Here is a 27840-nt window from a genome sequence, read left to right on the forward strand (position 1 = left end):
CAAACTATTCTGTTCCATCCTGTCATTCTCCAACAGATTGTCTCCTCTGTCATCCAGAACCTATAACTTCAATATCTCCCGGTCTACTGGCTCTTTCCCTACTGCCTACAAATATGCCACGTCTCTCTCATCCTCTAAAAACCATTATTTGATCCTTCGTCCCTACTTTTATCCAGTACCTCTTCTGTTCTTTTGTAGCTAAACTCCTTGAAAGGCCAACTGCAATAAATGCCTCCACTTCTCTCTTTTTACTCTATTTTTAATCCCTTACAATCCAGATTCCTGCCTGAGCATTCCACCAAAACTGCTCTCTCCAAAGTTATTAATGATCTCAGTTGCCCAATCCAGTGACCTTTTCTGTCTTTTTTCTTTCACCTCTCTGCAGTCTTTGTCGCTGTTGATCATCCTCTTCTCCATTGATACTCTCTTCTCTAGGTTTTCGGGCTACCACTCTCTTGGTTATGTTACCTATCAGACTGATGCCTCTTAGTCTTCTTTGCTGGATTCTGATATAGATCAAGGCCTCTATCTGTAGGTGTCCTTCAGAGCTCTGATTTGTGTTCTCTTCTCTCTATATATAATCTTGCTTGGTAATCTTCTCAGCTCCCATGGGTTTAATTACAATTTCTGTGCTGATGATTCTCAAGTCTACATATCCATCCCAGCCCTCTCTGCTGACCTCCAATCTCACATCTCCAACTGCTTTTCAGATAGAACTGGATGTTCAGTAGTCATAAACTCAACATGTCCAAAATCAAACTCATCTTTTCCCCTAAATCTTTCTTCTCCCCTAACTTTTCTGTTACTGTCAAGGGCTCATAAACTAGATGCCATCCCCAATTCTTCACCTGTCTCACCCCCCCATATTCAGTCTGTGGGCAAGATCTGTCAATTTCACCTTTGCAAAATCTCTCGAATATGCAGCCTCTACTTTACACTGTCACCACTCTGGTGCGGGCTTTCATCACCTCATACTTGGACTGTTGCAACAGCCTGCTGATGGGTCTGCTGGCCTCAAGTCCTTTCCCATTCCAGTCCATCCTACATTTAGCTGCCTGCGATTTTATTACAGTATAGATCTGGCCAATTCATCCTTGTCAATAAATTCCAGGATCAAATACAAAATTTTTGTGTTTGGTGTTCACAGCCTTTCATAATCAATCTATCCTAACACTTCCCCTCCCCCCCCTTTCCATTCTTCTTACCTTACTCCCTTTCACATATTCTTCAGTCTAGTGACCTTGGATTCTTTGCTGTTCTGTGAAGAAAATATTCTATTACTTGGCTCCAGGAATTTTATCTAGCTTTCCCTTATACTTGGAATAATCTGCCTTCTTATCTCTACCTATTAGCTTCCCTGGCTTTCTTTAATCTCAACTAAATTCTTTTTTCTACAGGAGGCCTTTCTTGGACTTTCTAAGTGCTGTCCCTCTTAATTTTTTTAAAAAAATCTAGTATATGGCTTGTTTGTACATACTTGTTTGTTTGTTGTCTCCCGCATTAGATTGTGAACTCCTTGAGGACAGGCACTGTGTTTTGCTGTTTTTGTATCTCTGTTGCTTAATATAGTACCAGTCACATAGTGGGCACTTAATGTTTCCTGACTGCTGACTGTTTGACTACTAATGAAAATATTTTGTATTTCAAACTATTTCAATACACTTGGCTTTCTTTATGATCTTATGCATTTTAATTTTATGCATTTAAAAGCTTTTTTTTGAGAAGGCATTCATAGGCTTCCCCAGATTGTTAAAGGAGTGCATGACACATATTTGACCAGAATCCCTGCTATAACATACTCAACAAGTAGTTGTTTAAGCTCTGCTTAAAGACCTCCTTGAAGAATGGAATTTACCACCTCTTGAGGCAGTCCATTCCACTTTTGCACAGCTCTAATTGTTAGGGCAGCTAGGTGGCACAGTGGATAGACTGCTGGGCCTGGAGTTTGGAAGATGATTCGGGTTCAAATTTGACTTCAGACACAAGCTATGTGACCTTGGGCAAGTCACTTAAATCTGTTTATCTCAGTTTCTTCATCTGTAAAATGAACTGGAGAAGGAAATGGCAAACCACTGTAGTATCTTTGCCAAGAAAACCCCAAATGGGGTCACGAAAAGTTGGACATAACCGAATGTCATCACTACCACCACCACCACCACCACCACCAGCTGTTAGGGAGGTTTTCTTGACATCAAGTATATTTGTATCTTTGTATCTTCCACCCATTGGTACTATTCTGTGTCCAAACAGAACAAGTCTTAAATCCTTCCTTCAGGTTACAGTCCTTCAAGGTTCTTCTACAGGTTAAAAATGTCCTTCAATTGATCGTCTTAGGAGATTGATTCATTATGTCTCTGGTTGCCCTGCTCTGGACACTCATCAGCTTATCAAGGTTTAAAACTGAACATAATGTTCCAGTTGAAGTTTGATGAGATCAGGGTTCAGTGAGACTGTCATTTCTTTATTTCTGGAAGCTATGCCCTCTCTCAGTGCAACCCCATATTGCTTGAGCTTTTTTGGTTGCAACATCGTACTGTTGACTCATGTAGAACTTGTAGTCCACTAAAATTCCTGGGTCTTTTTCAGAATCACTGCTCTCTAACCATGCCTTCCTCATCTTGTATTGATGAAGTTTGATTTTTTTTTGTGTGTTCCTCAGTGTAAGACTTGGATGGTGTGCTGTATTTGGAATTAGGAAGACCAGAAGTGGATCTTGCCTCAGATACTTAATAGCTGTGACCCTGGGCAAGTCACTTAACTGCTGTCTGACTCAGTTTCTTTGAGTGTAAAAATGAGGATAATAATAGCATCTACCTCATCGGGTTATTATGAAGATAAATGAGAAAACATCTGTGAAGGGCTTTGCAAATCTTAAAGCATTACATAAATGCTAGCTAGCTATTTTGGCTCCTGGCTCAGGCATCTAATTTATTCCCTATCCCAAGCAGCATTGTGTCATCTGCACATTTAAAGAATATTCCATAAATTAATAAAAATATTATTTTTATTATGGAAAGCTATGTGCTAAGCATTAAACACTTAAAAACAAAAATGTAAGATAATCCCTGCTCTGAAGGAGCTCACATTCTATTAGGGAGAGAGAGCATATATAGGGGATTTCAACTGCAAATCAAAAGGAAAAGCCCAGTGGTCCTTAGATGCAGTGGCAAAGAAGGTGGTAATATATTTTATTTAGTGTTATTTCTATTAATAAACCCTTACTAATTTCTGACATGGAATTTTGTAGGAGCCAAGAAGGTTGTGGGAACTTTCTCATGAGTCTTCATTTCCTATGATTGTTGAACAGACAGCATAGCCCCTCATGGGGCACTTGTAGAGGCTTTAACTAGTTAAAGCCTCTATAAGGGTTGCTTATCTAGAATATGGTCAGGGAATCTGTCCTGAAAGCAGAGCTAGTGGATGGGGGACATTACCATTCCTGGGATTTTTTTGCTTATACTTGCCTGTTAGTGGTTGTTGATTGGCCAGATGGTAATGTTTTAAAGGGATGGCAGGCTCCTTCTCTACAGCGATTGCTCAGGCTGAAAGTGCAAATAAGGATGTTGGTTTGGACAACTGTGTTATTCAAGTTACTGATAAAAATTTTTTAAAGGGCACAAAGCCAAGCACAGATCCCTGGGGCACTCCACTAGAGATCTGCTATATTGAACCATTAACATTCCTGTTCTTTGAGTCTAGCGATCCATTCATGAATCTGTCTAATTTTATTGTTTTCAAGTCCACACAAAAAGTGTGAGATTGTTGTAGTTGTTGTTTCCCCTCATATACTAGTCTTGTAATCCTGTCTTAAAGTTGTGCTTCTTTGTAATCACCATTTCATTTCTAGAGGTTCAACCATCTCTTCAGTGGTGACCCATTGTAGCATTTTCCCAAGAATTGAAGTCAAACTTACTGGTCTTTAGTTTGTATTTTGTCTCTCCCTCTCCCTCTCTCTCTCTCTCTCTCTCTCTCTCTCTCTCTCTCTCTCACTCTCTCTATCTCTCTGTCTGTCTGTCTCTCTCTGTGTCTCTCTCTGTCTCTGTTTCTCTGTCTCTCTCACAACACACAAACACCTAGAACATCTGCCCTTCTCTAATCTTTTTTCTTACCTTTCTTTTTTTAAAAAACAGTTTATTGTTAGTGTTTTCATCATTTACATGTCCCTCTATATCCCTCGTTCTCATTCCTCCCCAAAGAGTTATACCTTGTAACAAAGAATAAAAAAAATCAGCAAAATGAATTAATACCTTGAAAAACTCTGACATTATATATAATGTTACACACTCATTCACCGTTACCTTTGCAAAGGAGTGGAGGATGGTCTTTTTTTTCTTTTTAATGAGAGGCAGTGATAACATTTTTATCTGGTGATATGATTTGCCAAAGCTGCCAAGTTTTTTTTGGTCTGTGATTCAGTCTGATACACAAAGGCAGTAATTTCTCCAGCTCTTTTTTTTTCCTTTTCAGTTTTATTTATTTTTCATTGAACAAAAATATACTTTCTTTCTTTCCCACTTTCCTTTCTACCTTGAAAAAGAAAAAAGTAAAACCTTTACTAAATATGCCTAATTAAGCAAAATATGTCCAGAAAATTGTCTCAATCTGCACTCTGAGTCTTATCATCTCTTTTTCATGAGATAGGTTGTGGGTCACCTGGAATCACAATTGGTTATTAAATTAATCAGAGTTCTCAGTCTTTCATAATTGTTTGTCTTTACAGTGTCATTATTGTATAAATTGTTCTTTCGGTTCTTCTCACTTCACTGTGCATGATGTCATACAAATCATTTTAGGCTTTTCTGAAGTAGTCTCCTTGATAATTTCTAATAGTACAGTGGTATTCCATTATATTTATATACTATAATTTTCCTGGCAAGTTGAATGTGGTGTCTTCTCATAGCTTTACTTTGGGACCAAACTTAGTTGTTATGATTTCGCAGCACTCAGTTTTAATTATTTTGTGGTTGTTCTTTCTGTTTACATTTTTGTAGTTGTTGATTGTTTTTCTGGCTCTGCTTACTTCATTTTATATCATTTCAAATAAGTTTTTCTGTTCTTTTTGGTATTCATCACATATGTTGTTTCTTATAGCATGGTAATATTCCATTATGTTTAAATTTGTTTTACAATTCTTTCATAGACATTTTTGTTTTTCAGGTCTTTGCTACCATAAAATGTGCCGCTACAAATATTTTGGTGTAAATAGAGCCTTTGTTTTTTTCATTGACCTTAGAGTACATACCTAGGAGGGGAATCTGTGGGTCAAATAAGTATGGACATTTTAATAATTTTATTTGCATAATTTTAAATTGCTTTCCATTTTTAAAAACTCAATTCATAACTCTACTAATAGTATATCTCATTGGCTGTCTTTGTACAGTCCCTCCGGTAGACTGTATAAATAGTCCATCGACTATTTATATTTTTTGTTACCTTTGACAATTTGCTTAGTGTGAAACCTTAGAGTTGTTTTAATTTGCATAAATGATTTGGAGCATTCTTTCATGGGATTGTTAATCATTTGCAGTTCTGTTGAGAGCTTTTTCTTCATACCCATTGGGGAATGACTTTTAGTCTTACATAGATTTCTTTCCTTTTTTAATGATTTTTGTAAATTTATTCTGTATCCTGCTACTTTGCCAAATAATTGTCTTTATGTTTATTTTTTATTATTGGTTATTTTCTAGGGTTTCCAAAATAAAGAATCATTTACAAGTAAAGATGATTTTGCCTTCTTTTTTTGGTAGCTCAATTATTAGGAAGTTTCTCCTTTCATTTAGTGTCCGTCTTTCTCCCTGCATTCACATCTCACTTATACTTCTAACGTCTAATCCATCTTTAACAACATAATGTTTCTTTGTAAACTTACATATATTTCTATTGAAGTATCTTGGATATTATTAGACACATATGATACAAAAATTTTTCCTTGTTTCCTTTTTAATCCTGGATACACTAATTTTGTTCATGCAAAAGCATTTCAGTTTCATATAATTAGAGTTATCTTGTATCTCTTGTAGTTAGTGCTATACTTTCTTAAGTTGAGGATTCATTCCTTATTCATAGCTGTGAAAGGCATATAATCTACTTCTCTTTTAATTTTTTATCGTATGCTTTTTAATATTCAGAACACATAACCATTTTGAATTTATTATTGACTGTGTTGTAAAATATTTTAAACCCAATTCCTGCCATACTGCTTTCCTGTTTTCCCAGTAGTTTTGTTTTTTATTTTTTAAATCAAATAGGTTGTTTGTTTGTTTTTTTTGGTTAGGCGACTTATATTTTGGCAATTAATTAACACTGAGGTTATTGAATTAAATTATTTCTGATTCTTCCTTGTCTAGTCTGTTCCTTTGATCTCCTTTTCTTTTTTAAAAACCAGTCCCAAATGTTGTGATGATTATTTTCTTATGATGTATTTTAAGGTCTAGAAGTGCTGTGCCTCCATTATTTTCCTTGATAGTCTAGATATTTTGCTTCACTAAATGAATTTTGTTATTATTTTTCCTAGCCATGTAAAGTTTCCCTTGGTAGTTTGGTATAACCCTATATATAAAAATTAACTTTGGTAGTATTTTCATTTATGATTTTATCCATGAGGACTGATTTTAACCATGGTCTGATTATTCTTCCAGCCATTTGTTGTTCCTTAGCATCTTTAAGAAGCATTTTGTAATCGAACTGATACAAGTATTGAATGTACTAGGGTTTCCAAATGAAGAATCATTTACAAATAAAGATGATTTTGCCTTCTTTTCTGGTAGCTCAAGTATTAGGAAGTTTCTCCTTTCATTTAGCCTCAATCTTTCTCCCTGCATTCACATCTCACTCCTGTTTCTGAAGTCTTCTGAAGTAAATTACTTTCCCAATATTTTATGCATTTTTAGTTATTTTGAATGGAAATTACATTTTATTGTTGTTTTATGGATTGTATTGTAGAAATGCTGTTGATTTTTATGGTTTTATTTTATATCTTGCAACTTTGCTGAAACTATTGTTAGTTTTTTTGATTATTTCATGGGGTTTTATAAACTATCATATGTCATCAGCACAGAGGGCTAATTTTTGTTCCCTCTTTGCCTATATTTATGGCTTTAATTTCTCTCTCAAATCTATTGCTATTAGTAGCATTTCTAGAACTATACCAAATAATAGTGGGGACATCCTTGGTTTACTCATGTCTATTATGAAAACTTGTCTACTGTTTTTCCATTGTTTATGACTCTTGCTTTGGTTTTAGGTACATACTTTTAAATAACATTTTAAAAAATCCTTCTATGTTTAACTTATCTTAGGTGTCAGCTCCTGGTTAAATAATTTTTGTTCTATTGTTATCAGTGCAATGGTCATTCTCTTAGATGGGGAATTGGTGCAAAAATAAGAACTGAGCAGGTCTGATTCCTTTTTCATAACTTCAGCTAAACAAGATATCCTGACCCTTTGGTTAGCCCTCTTTCTCTATCATAATTTAGAAACTGAACTTTTTTGTTGTCTTTAGCTTCCCTCGCCAGCCTTATTCATTCTGAATTACACTTGTTTGCAAGCACATGCCGTGTTTTTCTTCACTTATTGGAAATGCATGGTTTAGCTCCCGTCTTCTGAACATTTCTTTTTAACATCTAGGTTGGTGAGTTCTTTCTGCATCCACCTTGGCTGGTTCAGAAACTCAATGCAAATGACACCTGCATTATATTCAGTCTTACTCCCCCCCCCCCCAGCTTCAGTTCTGTCACCTATCAACTATTGGGCATTGCAAATTGGACCCAGAAATATCAGCTCATCATGGTATCATGGTCAGAACTGAACCCATAATCTTTCTTCCCAAGACCTCTTTTCTTCTAAACTACTCTACTTATATTGGATGCACCATTATTCTTCCAGTCTTTCAGGTCAGTATTATTTTGGGTTCTTTACTCTCCTTCATACCATGTATCCAGTCATTTGCCAAATCTTGTCATCATATTTAAGTACTTTGTACCTATTTATTTTATATTTATTCTATATATATTTACATATTTACTTGTCTTCCTCATTGTCTCATTCCTCATGTCTAGAAAATGCTTTATTTACTTTAATAAATATTTGTTTATTGATTGATTCTTTATTGAATATTTTCCCTTTAGATCTTAAGAATTTTACTCTTAATTATTTTCCACTCGTTCTGGCCCAATTTGTTGATTTACTTTGGTTAAGTATATTTCTTTGTTGCAAAATAACAATTATATTTAAAAAGCACCCCAAAATATTTATAGACACTCACACACACATATTTGTTAACATATGGAACTTTTAAATATTCAGAAAGGCAACTCCCAGTGCCCAATGGATAATGTTCAAAGAATATAAACATTTTTCAAAAACCACCCCACAAATTATTAATTATTTGAAAAAATTCTCAATTTCACTTATAAAAAAAATGTAAATTAGAACCAACTTGAGTACCACCACATACTTATCTAATTGGCACAAACAATTAAGAATAGTGAAACAGTGCAAAAAAAAGTTACATTTATTAATTGCTCTTGGATTTGCAAACTAGATATTTTTATAGCAGTCTGGAAACATACAGTTAAAATTACAAAAACAACCATACCTTTTGACTCAATAATTGCATTGTTGTCAGTAAATCTTAAAAAAAATTAAATCTGGGTGTGGTGATGCTTGCCTGTAATCCCTGCTACTGGAGGAGGCTGAGATGGGGTAGATTGCCAGAGTTTGAGGTATTTTCAGTTGTAGTGGTGCTAATTGCATTGAGCTTGGCACCAAAATGGTGATCTCCCTCAGAAGTCAATGGCCAACGGGCTGTTTGAGGAGGGACAAACTGGCCCAGGTAGGAACAATGGAGCAGGGTAAAGTTTTTATGCCCACCAGCATTTAATCAGACCTTGTGAGACTGTATTTCCAGATAGGACGTAGGGAGACCCATTCTCCTCCTCATCCTGTTCTCTCTGTCCCCGCCCCCCCCCCCCAAAGCCAACTGAAAAACTTAACTGTTTAAGAATATTTGTATGGACTTAAAATTATATGTTGATCTTACATTATTTAGGATTGTAAAAAACTAGAAGCAACCCATTGCCCAATAGTAGATAAATACGTAAACTGTACAGTTGACTAACATGGTAGAATAGTATAACATGATCAGGATTGACAAGTATGAAGACTATAAATATGGAAAGATCATTATGAAATAATACATGGTATAAAATGAATACCTAGGAAAAGTGACTAAAAACTATATTTTATGTGTTGAAATTCACTCATTTAAAAGGAAACAGTTGTAAAGAAGGTTTGATTAGTTGTACGGAAATTTAGTAACAATTTTATAATAAAATTGTTTTCTAAAAGTAAATCAGCAAAATAGAAACATAGCATTTCTAGAGTCAGAGGACCTGGATTCAAATGTTGTCTCTTAGGTTTATCACTTGTATAATCAAGGTACTTAACTTCCCTGGGCCTTAGTTTCCTTATCTATAAAATGAGGAGATTGGACTAGTTGGGCTCTGATTTCCCTTCCAGCTCCTGATCTGTGATCGCTGTTCAGCTGTTTCAGTCGTGTCTGGCTCTTCGTGACCCCTTTTTATTTTTCTTGGCAAAGACCCTGGAGTGGTTTGTCTTTTCCTCCTCCAGCTCATTTGACAGATGAGACACTGAGGCAAACAGAGTAAGTGACTTGCCCAGGATCACACAACTTGTGAGTGTCTGAGGCTATCTTTGAACCCAGGAAGATGAGTTTTCCTGACGCCAGGCCCGGCATTCTACCGTGTCACCTAGCTGCCTCATCTAGATCTGTGATAGAATTTTTCAAAAGGAATAAAAATTTGCATTTTTCTTTGTTTTACTTTTATCTAATTGTATCTGAATAAGCATAGGAAATATAAAGGAGGTATGTATCTGGAAAAAAAAGAAGACAAAACGCTCGTCTTGTTTGCTGGATTTATTTCATTTTCTTTGAAGATTTCTCAATTTTCAGTTTGAAATTTGACAGCAGATTTGTCTGTTCACCTTACTTTTTACCACTAATATAATATGCACACAGTATAATATATATTTAGATGTATATGTGTACATGTATATGTATGTTTACAATGTGCATATATATAGTAGATTTATTCTGATGCATCATATTAACTCTTTGTGCTGAAATGAATTCTGCAATGACTCTATACTTTATCAATGGAAATTCATCTTCTCCAGAATCAAAATTAAATTGTTATTTTAGGGCTAATTCTTGTCATCATTGTAGCTTTCAGGCTAGTATTCATCCATTTTTTGGTTAATATTTGCCAGAGGCTTATTAACATGTATTCTCAATAGATTTCTCTCTAGTTGGATTTTTGCTTGACACTGAATATACAGACTTTCTTCAAGTAACTCTTAGTGGCATAAATAAAGCAAAGTATTTTTTACCTAGTGCTTTAATAGATCATTTCTTGGCTTATTATTGCATTAGCCTAGCACCATCTTCTGATAGTTTTTTTAAATTACAATTTAATGTCATGGTTTAAAGGAAATTTGATTACAGAGAAAATGATTTTGTATTTGTGGAAGTACCTTTTCTTTGACTAAATTATTTTCCCATAAAATATTAAATTTATTTTGATAGTAGATAAGACAAGCCAAACAATATGTTAGCTTTTAAAATTATTTTTATTTTATTTAAAATATCTAGCATACTTTGATTATATATTAATTTTTATATTCATCAGAACATCTCATCTCCTTAATGAACAGATTATTTTAACTTTTTTTATACATACTTTAAAGCTACCTCATCTATCCAGAATTCAGCTATATAGTAGTCTCCTTTATATGGAACAAGAGATTAAGGCCTCTAAATGACAAAAATAAATATCTTAAAGTCTATATACTATATAGTTTTATTTTCATTCATAGGAAGGCCTTTTACTTAGGGCGTATTCTTTTTAAACTTATGCCCAATTCATACAAGCTCAGTTATCTTTTCCAAGTCCACCTCAGGTTAGAAATGGCAAAGTAAAAGGGGAAAGGATAATAGAATAATAGAGTAGAGCTGTAGCTTGCCTTAGATGCCATCTAGTCCAAACCCTGTTTTTTTTTTACTAGAAAAATGAGGCCCAGAGAGGTTAAGTGGCTTGTTTAGTATCACATAGCAAATGTTCCAGGTGAGATTTGAGCCCAGATCTTAATTTTTCCGAATCTAGCACCCTATTCACTGTCTCTTAAAGGGAGATATTATATATCGCTTTGTAAATAGCCAGATGTGACAGCTTCTGTTTATACAGGGGGAGAGATTAAGGAAATAAAATTATAAGAAGAAGATAAAAGTACTCTTAAATTACCACTTTCTAGGAGCATTTTGCATAGGGACAAAAAACTCTGTATAAAGGTTTACCTGAGAGCATCTCCACATTATGGTCGGTGCAATAATAAATTTTTTTTTTTACTTAATCTTCAGGAAAAGGTTAAATTACATGTAAGAGGCCTTTGGAGCATGCCCAGATTACCCAATATAGAGGCAGTGTGCATCCCCGATTACGTGAGTGGGTAGCCATTGTGACTTGTGTTTACGATACTCTAAGAAAGCAGGGAAATATAAAGTGTGTTTAAAAAGGTTTCCATAAATAATTATTAGATTAAAAGTTTTGTTGCGTGTGGAAAAAACATCACTGAATTTAGGATTCCTGGGCTTGAATTTTAGCTTTATTCAGGTCATCAGTAGACACTTAATTAAGTGTCTGCTATGTGTCAGGAACTGTTTTAAATTCTGAGGATACAAAGAAAGGCAAAACAGCCCCTGCCCTCTAGGAGCTCATGGTCTAATGTGGGAAGACAACATACAAAAGGAAGGACAGAAAGGGTGGGGCAGGAAAGAAGGTACTGGATGTATTCTACCACTTTTTTCTGTGTAACCTTTGGAAAACTACTTGGCTTCTCTGAACCCACATTTTCTCACCTGGGTGACCTCTGAGATCCCTTTCAACTTTGATTCTCTTATTCTGCATTGCAAGGAAAATGCTTTTTACAGGGGTTAGACACTTAGTCTTAAAGAAAATCTTAGCTATCTAAATTCATAGATTACTAGTTAGAGTGGACCTTAGAGGTCATCTATTCCAATACACATCTGACCAATAATTCCCTCTAAGGCACTTCAGGTGCTTGTCTAATGTCTGCTTGGTTGTCTGCTTTGAGAGAAAAACCGCTACATCTATTATGATGGAGAACTCTGAAATCCTTCTCTCCAACTACACTTCCCTATCTTTCAGTCTTTCTGCTTCACTCTTCCTAAACCTAATTTCCTAATCACAACTTCTAGCAACTCTACTCCTTCTTATTCTCCTAGTTCTTCACCTCTCATCTGACCTCCTTTTCTTTGCTTCCCTCCCTTTACAACCTTGGCAAACCTGCCCAGCTCAACCATATGTTCTCAACTCCCCTTTAATATGTTGTCCAGTTACCAATCATGTCTTGTCAAACTCTACTCCTGGGTTCTACCAATTATCTAATGTCTTGATCCTTACTCACGTACTACTGAAAATTGTTGGAAGAAATCATGCAAACTTTCTTCCTGGGTTCATTTAAAAACTTTGTTATCTAACCTTACCTGAGGTTTCACACTATATAGCAATCCTTTTTATTCTTCCCAGATTAACTTTCTTCACAGTGGCTACTACAGACCTTTCTACTTAAACTTTTTACACTACCACTCCACTCTCTTTCAGCAGAGGACCCCAATTCCTAATTTGTTGGAAAAAAGAAGTCATTTGTCATGAGCTCCTTCTCCCCCACTCCATACTTCAAAACACCTCTTTATTATCCCTTTGTGAAGAAGTGGGTCTTGTTTTTTCCAATGCTAACTTCCCTCCCTCCCCTTTGATTTGACTCCATCCTTTTCTTTGTCTTCTGGGAGATCTCCTCAGTTACTAGTTTTTTTCTCTCTTATCTCCAATTTCTCTTCAGCCACAGGCTCCTTCCCTTCTGATGGAATTGCTTAGAATTCCTCTATCCTTAAGTCATCGGCTGTCTTCACCATCTCCTAATGTTATCCTCTTATTCCTTTCATAGGCACTTCACTATCCCTTGTAGTCTGTCATCCAAACCCACTATTTAATGGAAATTATTCTCTCCCAAGTTTACCAGTGATCTCTTAACTACTAAATCCAGTGACCTTTTCTTAACTCTCTTTCTACTTGTCCTTTGTGGGCTTTGCCATTATCAATTATCCCTGTCTCTCGAACACTACCTCTTCTCTTGTCTTCCATGTCACTTTTCTCTCTTGGTCTTTATCCCCATTATTTTTCTCTAAAATTGTGTGACTGTTCCTTCTCAGTCTCTTTTGCTAGATCCTCATCCTTTTCTTACTCACAAAGTGTTGCTATCCCCCAAAGTTCTGTCCTTTTTTCCAGTCCCTTCTCTAACTTAGCCTACCTCTATTGATGGCACCAGTATCCCTCTAGTTATTCAGGTTCACAACCTTGACTCATCCCCTTCCTCAACTATTCCCTCTCCCCATATAAAATTAGTTGCCAAGTCCTATCAACTTTACTTCCATAATATCTCTTATTATCTGTTCTTTCTCTCTATTTACATAACCTCTACCCTAGCCCAAATCTTTATTGTCTTTCACCAAGATAACCGTTGAAGGAAAATAACTTTGGCAGTTGTGAGTAGGATGGATTGGAATGGAGAGAGAAATGTGGGGCAGGGAAACCAATTAGGGAAGTGTTGCAGTAGGCTAGATGAAACCTAATGAGGGCCTGTATTAAGTTGATGGTTGTATGAATAGAGAGAAAAGATAAGAAGTGAGAGATATTGTGAAAATAGAAATGATGAGATTTGGCAAACTGATTGTGGGGTTAGGGAGAATGGGAAGTTGAGGATAATGTGAGATTGTGAGTCTGGAAGACCATAATAATGGTGGTATCTTTGACAGAAATAATAAAGTTTAGACGTGGGGAGGGTCTTTGGGGAAAGACAATGAGTTCTCTTTTGGACATATTGATTTTGAAATGTGTCTACAAGGCATCTAGTAATTGGCAATGTGGGACTGAATCTCAGGGGAGGCTGGAGATAGCTACACATAAGTGCATATATGTATATATGAGATTATGTGTGTGTGTGTGTGTGTGTGTGTGTGTGTGTGTGTGTGAAAAAAATAACAGGGGCATGGAGGTTGTGGTTAGTTTATCTTAGGTAGCTGGTGATTTAAATAATACAGAGTTAGGGAACGAAGCAATAAATAAATATGCATATGTGTACACACAAAAACATATATACCTATATCTGTACCTATATCTATATCCTTGATTCATCCATATAGATGATAATTAAAGGAGAGAATAAAGAGCAGGCCTGCACAACCTGTGGCCCATGGGCATGCCAAAGGATTTCATGGTCCACCAGAAATCCTTTGGTGGGCTGCAAGTTGTGCATGTCTGATACAAAGGGATTAGGATAAAACCTTAGAGAATACTTAAACAAAGGAAAATTGATATAGTTGATGAGGAGAATGGGAAGAAATGGTCAGAAAGATAGGAGGAGAACCAGGAAAGAGTATATTGTCATTAGAACCTAGAAGAGAGAGTATCCAGGCAAGAGAGGATGGTCTGTAGTGTCAAATGCTTGAAGTTTGAGACAAAGTTAATAAAGATGAGGATGGAGATGACTTTCAGATTTGGTAAGTAAGAAATAGTTGTAATTTTGGAGAAAACAATTTTATTTGAGTGATGAAGTCAGAAGCCAGACTCCAAAGGCTTGAAGAGTGAGTGAGAGGAGGAAGTGGAAGTTAAAAGAAAGGAGTATAGATGGCTTTTTCTAGGAATTTGACAGAGAAAGATAGGAGAGAGCCAAACCCTCTTAATTATATTACATCCTCTCTGTTAATTATTTCTTATTTCTCCTGTATATAGCTTGCTTTGTACATATTTGTTTCCATGTTGTTTCCTCTATTAGATTGTAAATTCCTTGAGGACAAGGACTATCTTTTACCTAATTTTGTGTTCCTAGTGCTTAGCATAGTGCTTGGTACGTAGTAGGTACTTGATAAATATTTATTAATTGAGTGATATAAGACAAATAACTTGAAGGGGGGGATAATAGGATTTGGTGAAGAATTTTTAAGGGTGGGGGAGAATTTGGTAATTTTGAATTAAAGGTAATAGGAAAGGAACTACTAGCTAGGGAAGAGTTGAAGGGAAGGAGTATTTGACAGAGAGCTGAGATAATAGAGAGGGCAGTTTAGAAGATGGAAGAGTTTAAGATCAAGAGCACGTGTACAAAGGCTGGAAGAGAGAAAGGCTACCTCATTAAAGACTGGAAAAAAAAGAGTGAGGGATGATGTGAAGGGATTTTGAGATAAAGAAAAGGGAAGAATAGGAAACCCATAACAAATTACCTCAGTTTTCACAATAAAGAGGCAAGGTCCTCAGCTGAGAAGGAGTGGGAAATGGAAAGTGTGAGAGGCTTGTAGAGAAAAGAGAAATTTTGGGAAAGCATCAATGGGAACTAATATAGGGAATCGATTATGGAATAATAAAAGTATTGGCTTTCTGCATTGAGGGCCCAGTTGAAGTTATATAACATAAATTTGTAAGAACCTGTTGGTAGGATTTTGTGACTCCCTCCAACTTCAATAACAGTTTGTGAGTAGGAGCAGATGATCAAGAAAGTAGGAATAATCCAGGTCTAGGGTTTGAAAATATGTAAGCAGTGATAAGACGAAGAGGTTAAATAACTGTCAGTAGAAGACATTATATTGAATTGGTTCATAATTAGGAAGAGAGGCAAGTGAAATCAAAAGTAATGGCCTAAGGATGTCTTGAGTTGTGGAGGGACTTAAGGTCTTGATATGAGGACAAAGAATAGGTTTTAGATATGGAATGATTCTGGGAATGTCAGAGATTTTGAAGAAAGAAATGAGGAAATAGAATACATGTGATCATTCCTTACTGTGGCTAAGGTGGGTTGTAGGATTTGAGGAGATTGAGAAACTAGGAGGGCAACAAGGATGTTGAAGTCCCTTAAGATAAGGGCAGTATTTGAGAAGACACACAGATTTTGAACCTTTGAGAATGGGGGAAGAATTACCTAGCGACCTATAGTTAATAGCCACCATTATCTGTATAGAGTGAAAAATGTTCATGGACTGAACTTCAAAGGAAAGTTGCTGAATAAAGGCAGCAAAGAGAGAGCCTAGAAGAAATATCAGTGGGGGACAAGGAGAATTCTGATTGTGCCTCTGAGACAAGTTTGTAAAGAGGTATGAGTGAAGCTATAGCTACTACTGAGAGTGGTGGCCAGATATACAGTGTCTTCTGGTGGAACCCATGTCTCAGTGAATGTGAGTAGATGGAAAAAATATTAGTGGAAGAAATCCAGAGTGATGGGAAATTTGTTCATTTTGGAATGGGAATTCCAGAGGGTACAGTGGAAAGAGGTAGGCAGAATTGGAGTTGAGCATCAGAGATTGGGGCTAGTTTACTGTTAGGTAACTGGAGATGTAAGTAATACCGGGTTAGGAAAAGCAACAGGTAGTGTTATAGGGGGGAGTTTGTACTATGCCTAGAGGCAGTACAGTGTGGGTGATTGATAAATTGTAATGTTTAGAGTCTTCACAAGGTGCTATTATGGGGTAAAGGCTAGGAGTGTGGAGCCTTTGTACCCTTGCTGGCTTTTCTGGGCTAGGTTATAATAAATCATAAAACATAAACCAAATGGAAGATAATATCAGGATAAAGGAAAGGCACCAGCAGTTAGAAGGAGCAAAAAAGGCCTCAAATAGGAAGTGACATTTAATTGAACTTTGAGGCAAAGTCAAGTTTCTAAGAGGCAGAGGTAAAGATGGAGTACATTTCAGTAATAGGAGATAGTCGGTGCAAAGGCACAAAGATGGAAAATGGACTGTAAGTCCAAAGATTACTCTCCTTAGCAGAGATTAACAGAAGTAAAATAAGAATAGAATGCTTCTGTCATTTCTCCTTCACTCATTCATTACTTCGTGCATCCTGAGGTTATATCATTTTTTTTGATCATATCCCCCATTAATATTTTACGTTGATGAAATTACAAATTTGGACCAAAGAAATAAAGTCATGTCATGCCTCATCTCTGTCATTAATTCTAAGATAGAATGCTTATATCCCCATTCATCCTCATGTTTCCCATTCTTTCTTCTTCAGCAATCTGTAACACCTTGTTGGTCAGAAATAACTCTAGAATAACAGTTATCTTCTTTATTTCCTCCACCTTTTGAAGGAAGAAATTATCATTGAGGTAAAAGCCAAGAAGTTATCAGCCTTTCTGCCTTGGTGAAAACAAAAAAGCTTTAGGAAATTTGTGTTTAATTGATGCTCCCCATCACTACTGGATCACACCTCTATGCTAGTCTTGTACTTTATTTCCTGAGCTTCTCTGTTTTCTTTTTTGTGACATGTCACTTTGATTTCACCCTCCATTATTCTTTGCCTAAAAAATACTCTCAAGTAGAGTTACCTCCTCTGGTTTCTAGATTTTTCTCAGATGAACCTATCTTAATATGTACTTAATGTATAATATGCTATTCTGCCTGTTTTTCATCCCTTTATTGCTTTTGCTTAAGTTACATTCTTCTGTTATCACATTATAGTAATAAGTATCATCCCACCACATCTCTATGATATTACTCAAACCTCATTTACTTCCTTAATCCAGATCTCTAGTTCTCCTTGCTTTTATACTTTTATACTATTATACTTTGTGCATGTACATATAGACCTATCAGTGAGGTAATTAATAAGCCTTTATTAAGTATTTATTATGTGGTAGGCACAGTGAGCCTACCAAATTTGTTCTATGATACCGATAAAGGCTTGATAGAAAAATGAGAGAGAGTAAAAACAGAAAAAGAAAACTATAGATGACTGTCTCTAATGAACATCAATGCAAAAATTTTAACAGAATATTAGCAAAGAAGCTAATAAATATGTCATTATAATTATTGGCAGCTAGGCAGTACAGTGGATAGAGTCAGCAAGACTTGAGGTCAAATTAGGCCCCAGATATTTACTACCAGTATGACTTGAAGCAAGTCATTTAACCTCTGTTTACCTCAGTTTCCTCATCTATAAAATAGGGGTAATAATATCATCTACCTGTCTGGGTTGTTAAGAGGCTCAAATGAGATAATGTTTGTAAAATGTTTAGCACAGTAATGGGATACAGTAAGTGCTATATAAATGCTAATTATCATCATTATTATTATTTCATGAAGATTATACACTTTGACCAGGTTGGATTTTTACCAGGAATGTTGGATTGGTTTAATATTAGGAAAAATTATAAACTTAATTCACTGTGTTAATAAAACAAACAACAAAAATCATATGCTCATATCAATAGAAGCACAAAAAGATTCTAACAAAATATAGCATCCGTTTCTGTTAAAAACCCTGGAAAACATAAGAATAAATATTTTATTCTTTCCTTAAAATGATAAATAGTATTTGTCTAAAATCAAGAGCTACCATTATATGTAATGGAGGTAAACCAGAATCCTTTCCCTTGGGGGTGAAATAAGGATGTCCATTGTTACCACTTCTATTTGACATAATGCTAAAAATGCTGGCTAAAGTAATAAGATAAAAAAATTGAGAGAATAACCATAAAGAAGCAGCAAAATTATCATGGTTTTGTGGATGATATGAAGATGTAACTTAGAGAACCCTAAAAAGTTAACTAAAATTTTATTAAACAATTAAAACTTAAGCAAATTTGCAGCATACAAAATAAATCCACACAAATCATCAGTATTTCTGTATAATACCTATTAAACCAAGCAGGAAGGAAAAGAAAGAGAAATTCAATTTAAAATAACTACCAAATATATAAAATACTTGGGAGTTTGCTTACTAAGATACAGGAATCTGGGAATACAACTGCAAACCATTATATTTACAGAAATAAAGACAAGGCTAAATATTGGAAAACTAAATTGTTTATGAGTAGGACAAGTCACTAATTCTCAGAACTTTCCCAAATGAGAATTATGTGCAAAAGTTAAAGTAATTGCTGTTTTCTTCACAAGCTAAGACACCAGGAAGTCTAACAGAGTAACAACTTGGTGAATTAATGTTAGAGAATTCTAATCCTTTATCCCTATTATGCTTATTCCACCTCCCTCCTCACCATTCTGTGTGCTCTAGCATGGTATCACAATTGAGCCATGATTTCATGTGCTGGGATCCACTCAACAGTTTCCTTGTTGCTTCTGCAGTCTCTGCCATCACACTCTGCCCTTGCCCCCACCCCATTATTCTGTGGCAACAAACAGCAGACCTCAGCTCTGCTCATTCCCTTCCCCTCTCCTCTTGCAGTTGAGGTAGTATGAGAAGATGGAAGAAGTAGCACTGAGCTATGAACTACAGAACAGAGAGAGGGCCAGTGTTGTACTGCTAGAAGTTGAGTCAGGGACCAAGACTAGCAAAAATTGAATTTCTCATTGTCTGAGGAAGCTGAGGCCACTTTGAGGTCTAGCTCTTGGAGCATCCATTGTCAAAGGGTAAAAGGGTCAGAAAGTGAGTAATTGATGAATACCAAGAAAAGAGTCTGAAATTATCAGACATTCAAAAAGGAAGAAATAAGAATTATAGAAGCAGAATTTATGCATTGCAGAAATAAGTGACAGAATAGGGGAAGAGAATAGTCATTTATTAAGCACTTCCTATATGCCGGACACTGTACTAAATGCTTTGCTAATATTATCTCATTTGATTTTCACAGCAGCCCTGGGAGGTAGGTGCTGTTATTATCCCCATTTTCTATATTTGAGGAAACTGAGGCAAACAGAGGTTAAGTAACTTGCCCAGGGTAAAACAGCTAATAAATAGTCTTCCTGACTGTAGGGCCAGAGCTCTATCCACTGTACCATCCACCTGCCAAATAAAGAGTTTAATCTTCAGTTTTTTTGGCAGCCATGTACTAAGTTTTTACCCTGTTTAAACTTCTGGAGAAGGAAACAAAAATTTAGTCAATCTCTCCATGGAGTTTACAGTTTAAAATGGGAATGAGACATACATAAATAAGAATGATACAATTATGATAATGGCAAAGGAAAAATCTTAAATGCTTTAATTCCATGTACTTTATTACTTTAAGTGAAGTGTTTAAATATGCTGTTGTATGTTATTTTATTTATATATTTTCCTGTACTTGAATTTTGAGTAAGCTTCATTCCTTTTAGATTGTAAAGTTAGGAAAACTTCCAGCCAACATGGGTGTTTCAACAGGAGGCATTCAGTCCAGCTCCAGCATGGCTACTGAAGCAAAAAACTGAATTTTGCAGCAGACCAAAAAATGATCAAGAAAGTCAGTAGGAAACTACAGTGAATGACTTCTTTTACCCAGAACTTCTCCCAAACAAAATCATTTAGAAGCCCATAGGCAAAAAAGTGCCAGTTCAGGGAAATTAACTTGTAGCCTCTCAGTGGGCCTATGATGGACTTGAAAATCCTGCAGAGTTTTGTGTCATGAGGGAGCAGGATTGGAAGATTCTCTTCAGAAAAAGCACCAGAGAAACCAGAAATTCACAAGGTAGTCAGAAAACTCCAGGTTGTTTTTGCCCACCACCCCTCCCTTCACCCCTTGTCTGCTTCCCCTCCCCACCCAGTTTTGAAGAGCTCCATTGAGCATTAAGGCACAGAAGCTCTCAAGTCCAGGGGCTCCAGGATCTGTAACACTGTACTGAGTTGCTATAGGGGTTTATGAAAACCCATCACTCTGAACCTCAAAGTTTTGAGGCCAGAAGGTAGAGATAATTGCAAGAACTCGGTGACTCGAGGGCCCATGACCACCCCCCAAAATCATAGCAGTGGGAGGAGCCTGGCCCTACCCATTTCAGGAATTAAAGCTAGACAGATGAGTAAATTAGATAGTGATGAATATAAAATATTATTGCAGCTCTAAGAACAAGTAATTCTGTAACAATCATGATCAAATTTTAAAAAAAAGCCTGGATACCATATTTCAAGATGTCATAAATAAAAACTACCCAGACATATTAAAACCAGAGAGCAAATTGAAGATAGAAAGAATTCACCTGTCATCTGAAACTCCAAAAGGAGAAGCTTCTGTAATGTCATAGCCAAAATCCAGAGCTCCCATGTCAAAGAAAAAAGAATTCTGCAAAGCATCCATAGGGAAGCTTAATAAGGAACAGCAGTAAGGATCACACAAGACTTACTAGCTTTTAACTGAAATGAAGGGAGATCTTGGAGTACAGTATATCAAAAGACAAAAGATAAAGGCCTTCAGCCAAGAATAACTTACTCCACCAAGCTGACTTCAATTTTGGAGGAAGATAAAATGGACTTTTAATGTAATAGAGACTGTTCAAGTATTTTTTATGAAAAAAAAAAAACAACCCAGAGCTGATTAGGAATTTGAAAGATAATTATAATATTTGAGAAACTAGAAAGGTAATTTTTGTTGCTTTTGTAATTGGAAGGGACTATATGATGATGTAGTGCTAACATTCTAAGGGGAATGTACTTTCAGAATCTTAATGTCTTCACAAGGTATTAATGGAGTTAAATAAGAAGAAAACAAACAAAAGACTTGAGGGTGTATTTGCTTTGTTCTGAGATTTTAAGAATTAGAAGAGAAGGGATGGCCAAATGGAGGACTACACTGGAATAGAATGGTGTAAGAAGAGGATGAAACTTGCTATTTCTCATCATTGGAATGTGCAAGAAGAATATATAAACATGAGGAAAGGTTGGAGAAAGAGGCAGTTATGTGAACTTCACTTTTATCTGGAACAAAAAAGATTTCAACATATTCAGCCACATAGTTTGGTTTCAAACTCAACATGAAAACAAGTGAAACTAGAGATATGGTGGGAGAAGGGATTAAGAGGGAGGATAATACAAGGCAAAGAATAGATAGAAACAAAATAAACTTTTTAATCCTGAAGAGATTAAAAGGAGGAAAAATACTCAACTAGAAAATAAAAGAATGCCTTAGATTGTTTCTTAGACTGTTAAAGAATGCCTGAACAAATTGTGGTATGTGAACGTGATGGAATGTTTGCTACAGGATAAAGTGAATGGAGTCAGAACAGTTTATACGAAAGTAGCAGAAACATCAGAAAAAACAATTTTGGAAAACTTAAGAGCTCTGATCAATGCAGTGACCAACCATGTCTCCAGAGGACATATGATGAATCATATTGCCCATCTCCTGACAGAAAGGGCATGGACTGAAGATGTAAAAAAAGACATACATTTGTGAACATGTTCACTGTGTGGATTTATTCTGTTTGGTTATTTTATTAAAAGGTTTTTTTTCTCTTTCCATTTCTTCCCCTTTTTGATTGGTGGTACTGAGGTAGAGAGAGATTAACAATAGTGATTCCACTATTGGGGGCCTTTTTTGATGCACAGGAGAGCTCAGAAAGAAGCACAGTCAAGCAAGGTAATTTTGAAACTAAGTTGTGGAATTTATTTCTTGCTTTACAAAAATCATATAGTATGAAATGGAGATTTGTGGTTTCACATAGAATTCTCTTTTGTGTATTTTGCACTGTATATATGGGAAATGTCTCTTTTTTATTCTTTAAGTTCAGAATAAAAAAAATAAATTGCAAAGTTTTAGAGATTGTGTCCTCTCTTCTTTTATTTTCCCCATGTTGAGTGTACATTAGGAAAGGCAGTGTGGTATAAATAGAAAAACACTGGAGTTTGAGTTTAAAGACTTTAGTTTAAGTCTCAGTTCTACCACCTATGAGTGTTGTGTCTTGGATAATTTAACAATTTCCAAGCTTCATTTTCTTCATCTGTCCTTGGGAATAATAATACTTGTACTGTTTGCTTGCTTGGGTTGTTTATTGAGAGTTTCAAATGAGATCATGCACACAGAACAGTTGGTAATCTTTAAAGCATTATATAAAGCTGTTATTGCCAACTGCGTTGTTTCTTAAAATACACTGTGATCCTTCTAGTGCGCAATAAAGGTAGATCTAAAAAGGAATATAAATCAGAATTTTATTAAATCCAATTTTAAGTGCACAAGAACAATTGCTATATTTAGTCCTTCTGAATGGAGACTTTTGTAATGTTGATGGCACATTCTATAATTAATGTTTCATAATTTATATTTTCATCTTAGTATTGTTTTCTTGAAATTACCAGCACTTTTAAAAGGTAAACTTATCATTATAGTTGATATGAATTGTTTTACCAATAAAAGCTAAAAAAATTTAGTAAAGTTTCAATTTACTTTTTATTACTTTTTGTGGATGATTTTATTGTTATGAAAATAAAAGTCTTAAAAATTGCTTGTACATTTTCACCTGAATTTTAGTATTTATTTTTGTTTGAAGCAGTTTAAGGTTTTGTACAAAGTTAAAAGTAATTCACAAAATGCTGAATGCACACTTTAGACAGTTTTTATAATTCTGAGTTAACTAACAATTCTTCTAATACAGTGTGATTTACTAAGCCATGCTAGAAAGATAGCATTAGAGTGTGCATGACAGTGTAAAATTAAACACATGCTCACAATCAAATTAATGTAGTTCATCTGTCTTCAACTAATAACAATCTGTCATGCTATCTATCTGAGTAGGGGCATAAACAGTTTATTTTGTGTTTGGAATAACTTCCTGGAGGTAGTTAATGTGACATGTAGTTTGTTTGAAATGAGTATAACCAGATCAACACTCTAGATGTTTTCCTGATAACCTAAAAATTACTGAGAAAAATCTGTACTAGACATATATTTCTATTTCATTTTTAGCTTCCTTAAATTATAGCAATGACATTTTTTCCTTTAAAATATTCTTTTTCTGACATCATATATACTTTTAAGTTTGAGAAGATTATTGAGTTTAAATGTATCTGGCAAAAAACAGCAGTTTATATTCATCATTTTTGGGCAGTTAACAATCAGCAATAATATTAATTGTGAAATATCATCATTGCAGAACTTCCCCCTTTTTTGCTATGGGAAGACAACTAGGGTTGTGTAAAAAATTGAAATACTTATACTATAGAATGATGATTAATTACTGTAGGGTGAATTTGTTACCAGGCTAAATATTTGGAAAGATATATAAATATCTAAATCAAAATATGTCATGTAGCCAAAGTTATTATTTCTTGACTGTGTTTAAGAATTTCATAATCCAAAATTTTAATTTTAAATGCCTATAAATCAGGTAGTCCAAATGATAACTAATCTGATTTCAGTCATTGGGTTTGAAAACTGTAAGATTTAATACTCTTTTGGGCAGAGGGATGGTTTGTGTGGAACTTTTGACTACTGGTCCCACAGATCTACATAGGAACGAGATAATGTACTAAAATAAAGCTATCTACTATTATAGGAAGAAATTATTTTTTTAAAGTTGTTATGTACTTGACCTTTTATGTTATTACTCAAGTGTATTTTGAAAGGAAAAGGTATACCTAATTTTAGGTATTATAAATAAAATTTTAGGCATATATAAATAAAATTTAATAAATTATTAAAAGTATTTGACTTGTCATATCTGTGTGTTATTCATGATAAATGATTATTTAAACATTATGTAATTTTAAAATTTATATGAACAGCTGAAAATACTTTAAACAGCTTTATAATATTTCATAGAAAAATAAAAATATTTTGATACTATCCTACAATACTGATTGATGTGCTTGTTTTTAAAAAAATGTTACTAATATGTACTTTTTGAACCCTAACTAGTAAAAAGAAATTATTTAGCAGAAACTTGTTTAAAATATTAGAAGTTTTATATCTGTTTTTCCTTCTAGTTTCTTCAAATAAAATTTTGAGTTAAAGTTTCACTTTAAAATTATCTGCTTCTTAGTACCTATTCTTTTGTTCTTTGTGTAAGTAGACCTTTATCTTTTAAAAAAAGTATTCTAGTTTTGTTTAAAATTCAGCTTATTGCAATTATTACTAAGCTAAAATCTAGCTTATTACTATTTCACAACTTACAAGTAATGTTCATATTTATGTATCCAGATTAAATCTCTCACTTGAGCATTTTTGTCTTTCATTTTCAACTACATTTTGGACGTAAACACCTCATACTGAGTGTCCAAAATTAGATTCACTATTTTTCCTCTTACCTTGTTTCTCCTCCAAACTGCTCATAGATGGCACCACCATTCTCTTAGATCATCCTTACTTGATACCTTGCATGGTCTTTAACTTTACTCTCTCCTTTGTTCCCTGGGTTAAATCATTTATGTCTCTCCAATATTTTTTCACAACTGTGCCTTCTCCATTCACATTGCCACTACTCTAGTTCAAGCTATTATTACCTCTTGCCTGGGCTATTGTAAAAACCACCTAACTGGTCTTGCTCCCTTGTAACAAAGACTAGAAAAGAAAGAGAAAAAGAAAAATATAGTTCAGCAAAAATAATCTCATTGACTATTCTGATATTAGGCAATACAAACTGTTGCCCATCTTTGCAAAGAAGGTGGGAGATTGATTTTTCTACCTCTTCTTCAGGGCCAAGTTTGATCATTGTAATTACATAGTGTGTGGTTTCACTGTTGTTGCTATTCTTTCCATTTCCATTGTCATTGTCATCATGCATATTTCCCCCTAGCTGTGTAGGGTGAAACTCTTTACATATTAGTAGACATCTTCCCATGCTTCTCTCTATTCTTTATATACATCATTTCTTAGAGTCTCTGGCTAGTAGTCGAATTTCTGGGCTTGGGTTTGGACATCTGCCTAGTCATTTTCTTAGTATAATTACAAATTTCTAGATTGGTTTCCAATTTACAACTCTAATAGGATATTGGTGTGCCTGACTTTGTACAATCTCTCCATCACTGACTATTCCCTACTTTTGTCATCTTTGTCAATTTGCTAATTGTGAAATGAGACTTCATGTTGTTTTGATTTTCATGTGTCTTATTTTTAGCGATTTGGAGCAATCTTTCATATGTATACTAATAGTTTACAGTTCTTTTGAAAACTGTTTGCTCATATCCTTTGCCCATTTATTCTTGGCTTTTGGTCTTATATTTGTATGATATTACCTATCAGATATGAGATATTGGATAGATTTTTTTTTCTCAATTGATAACTTTCCTTCTTGTCCTAATTGCCTTCAGTGTTGCAAAAGCTTTTCAGTTTCATTTAATTGATTATGTTTTATCTTTTATGATTGCCTTGATCCCTTGTTTGGTTAGAGACATGTTATGTTTTAACTAGCAATAATTTTGAAAGGTACTCTAGTTACTTCAAGAGTTGGAGACTTAAGAAAAAAAGACTTATGTTTCAGAATTATTTATTGCAGCCAAATCAGATCAACAAAACCAAGCCACCAAGGTTTATTTGATGGGATCTAAAATGGATTATGTAATATAGAATTTTTTTTGATGATATTCATTCTAATAGAATTTTATCTGTATTTCTTGGGATGTCACAAATGCCAGTGCATCTCTTCATATCATATTCTCATTTAAAGACTGGGTTTTCTTTTTTCTGGGAGTTATTTATTTTGGGTGAGGAAATTGGGGTTAAGTGACTTGCCCAGGGTCACACAGCTAGTAAGTATCAAGTGTCTGAGGTTGAATTTGATTCCTTCTGATTTGAGGGCCAGTGCTGTGCTACCTCGCTGCCCCTCCTTGGAGTTATAATAAACTACCATAATTCTTTTTGAACAGCAAAACTAGCAGAGAATAATTTAAACAGTAAGTGTTCATTTGACAAGACAAAGGCTTAGGGATATACCTTTAATCTCTAAGTTCTAACTTCTTGATTCTAAACCTGAAAGTCTTAACTAATAGTATAAGGACAGATTACAGCCACTATTTAAAGAGGCATTAACTGGATTGTCAAATGCTAGTTTGTTACCTGTAGCTTAGAAATTTCAGTTATTAGCAACATTTCATTTTTTAGATATCATTTGTTATAGCTACCTGAGCACTCAAATATACCAGGGATATTTCTTCTACTGTTTACTTTTAAAAACATTTTTGAAATTTTTTCTTTAAAGAAGCTAAAGATATACTTTCCACTGAGTAATATAAAACACAAAAGAACAGAAAACAATCAATGGAACAAAATGGTATACATATGATTATCAAATGTGTATGTTTTGATTGAAAATTATGATGTTACAACATTGTTTTAAGTAACAAAATCCACTGGCTTCTATACATTTTGAAGACTATAAATTTTAGAGACTCACATATAGATACATGTTTTTATACTTTTTCCTTGCCCTTTCAGGTAAATGATTTAGATTTCCTCTGCCTCAAATTTCTTTATCCTTAAAATGGTTATATTTGTTAATAGTTCGGTTTTCTATTCAAGTCTTCATTAGTGAATAATAGTGGTGAAGTGTGGGTTAGATTATAGTGCATTTAAGTGGTTTAAAGCACTAGTTAAATTTTCAGGCACAAAAAAGTTAATTGTTCATAGTTTTATCTCAGTTTTAGTGGAATGCTCCGTGAATCCACTTTTTTTTTAGCAGAAATTTCAGCAGACACGTAGGTATTTATACTTCACATTTATATATCATTTTAAGGTTTGCAAAGAGCTTTACTCCTATTACCTTATTTTATCCATACAGCAACCCTGGGAGAAGTAGGTGCCATTTTACACATGAAGGAACTGAGGCTAATAGAGCATAAATGACTTGTCAGGATAACATGGTTATCAAATTTGCAGATGACGCAAAGCTGGGAAAAATACTTAATAATAGTTTGGATGACAAAATCAGCATCCAGAAAAACCATGTAAAATCTAAAAATAGAACTTAGTAGAGATAAATTATTTTTAAAAATGAAGCTAAGAAATACAAGATGAGGAAGAAGCATGATTACACAACAGTTCATATGAAAAAAAGGTCTTGGG

General features: G+C 34.8%; 1 protein-coding gene across 6 annotated transcripts in view; it reads left to right on the forward strand.

Annotated features, from left to right (window-relative positions):
- The window catches only part of RAB28 (RAB28, member RAS oncogene family), a 152332-nt gene that overhangs the window by 88853 nt on the left and 35639 nt on the right, over positions 1-27840 (forward strand). The gene's annotated exons all lie outside the window — the stretch shown is intronic.

The sequence above is a fragment of the Phascolarctos cinereus genome, unplaced genomic scaffold (genome assembly GCF_003287225.1).
Source record: "Phascolarctos cinereus isolate Bilbo 61053 unplaced genomic scaffold, phaCin_HiC Scaffold_9;HRSCAF=440, whole genome shotgun sequence".
NCBI classification, from domain to species: domain Eukaryota; kingdom Metazoa; phylum Chordata; class Mammalia; order Diprotodontia; family Phascolarctidae; genus Phascolarctos; species Phascolarctos cinereus.